Consider the following 2,893-nt stretch of genomic DNA (forward strand, 5'->3'; position numbering starts at 1 on the left):
AGAATTGAACCTCAGACCCTTCAGTCAGCGGGCCACTGAGCCAAACCGGCTAGGGCTGCTTCCTTTTCATAAAGAGGACCTTCAAACTGGAAAAGCTTCAGGTCCTCCCGCTGTTTGGGCCCATCCTGGGTGTGGCTTACCGTGGCCCTCTTTGTTACTAGGCCCCTGGGAAAGCAGCTGCTCTGTCTCTCCTTATCCCAGCAGAGGCAGCACCGTGTCCCTCTCTGGGCACCACAGCCCCCGTGTGCCCCATGCCTGTCAGGGACCCCCGAGAATTCCCTAGGTTCAGTCTGTCCTCTGACCTCCATCCTCCTCCAAGAGGAGCCCCAAGAACTAGCCTCTTCCTCCTGCCCTCAGGCCACAGGGAACGGACCAGGAACTACCACGGCCTTCTCCTCAGGCCCCTACCTGACTCCGCTCTGTTCTGCAGCCCAGCTCCGCCCAGCCCGCAATGTGCTGCCCATCCCCCACCCTCAAAGGCACCTCCGGTCTCCATACATGATTCTGCCAGAGAACTTGGCATTTGTTGTAAGGAAGGGTAGCCCCGTCCCAGATGCTGTATCCCACCAGCTGTCTCCTTGCCCCACCCTGGCCATGGTGCCGCTGGGAGCGTAGCTCAGTCTCCCTGCCGCCCCTGGAGACTGGCCACTCCTTCACATCCTCTCAGGGAGGGGCCGGGAACCCCTACCAACACGAGCAGGAGGAGCCCTGCCCAGCCTACCCCCAGCAGAGCTTCAGGCAGGAATACCTTGACCCCCTGTACGAATAACTGGTCAGGCGCCAGGGTGCGGTCAGTGGGCACAGGTACCCCGGGGCGGGTTTGGCGATCAAACAAGAGCAGACGGACTTCGCCTATGACTCGGATGTCCCTGGGTATGTGTCGGGGTACCTTCACACAGAGGGTTTCCCCCGACCCTCTCCAGGTGGCCGGACCGTGGGCTCTGGCTGGGAGAAACCTGGGCGTCCAGTCCCAGATGATGTCTGCGTCGGCCGTAAGAAGTCTGGAGGAGACATCAAGCAGGAAGGGGTTGGAGCATTCCGAGAGAGACCACCCTGCCAGCGCCGAGTCCCTTGCAGGGTGGCGGTTTCTGGTGGCCCTGCCAGTGACCCAACAAATGCCCACTTCACTGCCTGGGTGGGCCGGGGGATGGAGTTCAACCCAATTGGGCCTGAGGAGGTGGCTGGCGAGCATTATGTGTACAAGTTCGTGTGTGAGCCTGAGGCCCTCTTCTCTCTGGCCTTCCCGGGCCGTCAGCGTCCAGCGCTCAAGGCCGAGTTTGACAGGCCGGTCAGTGAGGAAGACACAGTCCCTTTGTCCCACTTGGACGAGAGCCCTGCCTACCCCCCAGAGCTGGCTGGCTCTGCCCAGCCCTTTGGCCCCAAGGGTGGCCACTCCTACTGGCCCCTGGCAGCTGCTCCCTGGCCACTGGGGGCTGCTCTGGGTACACAGAGATGAATTTGGCGTGGGGAAAACCCTCACTCTGAAACCCACACATGTCTTTGGAGCAGATCCCATTGGCCTGTCAGCCGCCCTTGGCCAATTGGAGACACTGCAAGTGCCAAGTTGGAGCCTCAGAAACTCCTGGGGGTTTCAGTTCTGGCCTCCCCCTAGGTCCAGCTTAGAGGCCAAGCCCTTCTCCCTCTCCCCAGTCACGAAGAACAAGAGTTTGTTCGGTTCTGGGGGACAAAGAAAGGGCGTCCCCACTTTATCATGGTGGGGAGGATGCACGGAGCTCCCCAGATCGCCCACTGTGGGGAGGCAAAGCCTGGATCCTGCACGCCACTCCCAGCTGTGGCCCTGGAGCGTCCTGCTGGTCAGCTCTTGGTGCTCTGTGTTCCCAGGGACCCGACTGGGGGAGGCTGGGGGGAGGAGCCTGCCAGGGGGCGGGGTTGCTGGTGGAGCAGGGAGGGCTGGGTTCCTGCTCTGAGGGACCTTTGTTCTGCCTCTTCCTAGGCCCAGGCCTGGGATATCACCTCTACCACATCTGCCAGACCCTAATAAAGGCCCCTGCTTCTCCTGTGCAAAAACAGAAAAAAGAATGGATGGTCTGGGCAAAGAATATTAATAGACTACTCCAAATTAGATATACAAATGGCCAATAAGCTATTATTTTTTAAAATATATTTCTTATTGATTTCAGAGAGAGGGATGGAGAGGGGAGAGAGAAACATTAATGATAAGAGAGAATCATTGATAGGCTGCCTCCTGCACGCCCCCTACTGGGGATCGAGCCAGCAACTGGGCATGTGCCCTGTCAGGAATTGAAGTGTGACCTCCTGGTTGATACTCGACCACTGGGCCTCACTGGCCTGGCAGCATTAGTTATTAGTATTCACCCAATAAAACCAGATTTTCCTTCTAAATCTTCCTCACGAGAGACCTCCTTGCGATGTCCCTGGCCTCCCCGCTTTGCCCGGCTGGCCTCTCATCTCCCCGCATTAACCTGCATAACAACCCTTCCCAGGCGCTGGGATCTAGGGCAGCAGAGCTCATGGGCCTCACGTGACTCCGTGTTTTGCCGCATGGAATGCAGTGTTTACTGTGGCAACTCAGCTCTTCTGGAATTTGCCCCCTTTCCATTCTTCCTCCTCAGCACACACTGAGTCTAGGGGGGCCAGGCACCCCGATTCTCCCTCCCTCCTTATCCAACCGCTGCCCCTTCTTCAAGCCCAGGCCCCTTCTTCAAGCCCAGCTTGTGCCCCACCTCCCCTTGAAGACTTCAGGGACCCCTCCCCAACCCAGCCCCACCCACCTATGAACACCCATAGCTGGAGCTGCCTGTGTCAAAACGCTCCTTTAAAAAAAAAATAAATAAAAATGTTTTTTAATTGATTTCAGAGAGAGAGAGAGAGATGGAAACATCAATGGTGAGAGGGAATATCATGGGTTGGT

At 57.7% G+C, this 2,893-nt stretch overlaps 1 pseudogene; it reads left to right on the forward strand.

Annotated features, from left to right (window-relative positions):
• The first annotated feature begins 553 nt into the window (after positions 1 to 553).
• LOC118671554 lies at positions 554 to 1,456 on the forward strand (annotated as a pseudogene).
• Positions 1,457 to 2,893: the final 1,437 nt, after the last annotated feature.

Source organism: Myotis myotis, unplaced genomic scaffold (assembly GCF_014108235.1).
Source record: "Myotis myotis isolate mMyoMyo1 unplaced genomic scaffold, mMyoMyo1.p scaffold_m19_p_17, whole genome shotgun sequence".
NCBI lineage: Eukaryota > Metazoa > Chordata > Mammalia > Chiroptera > Vespertilionidae > Myotis > Myotis myotis.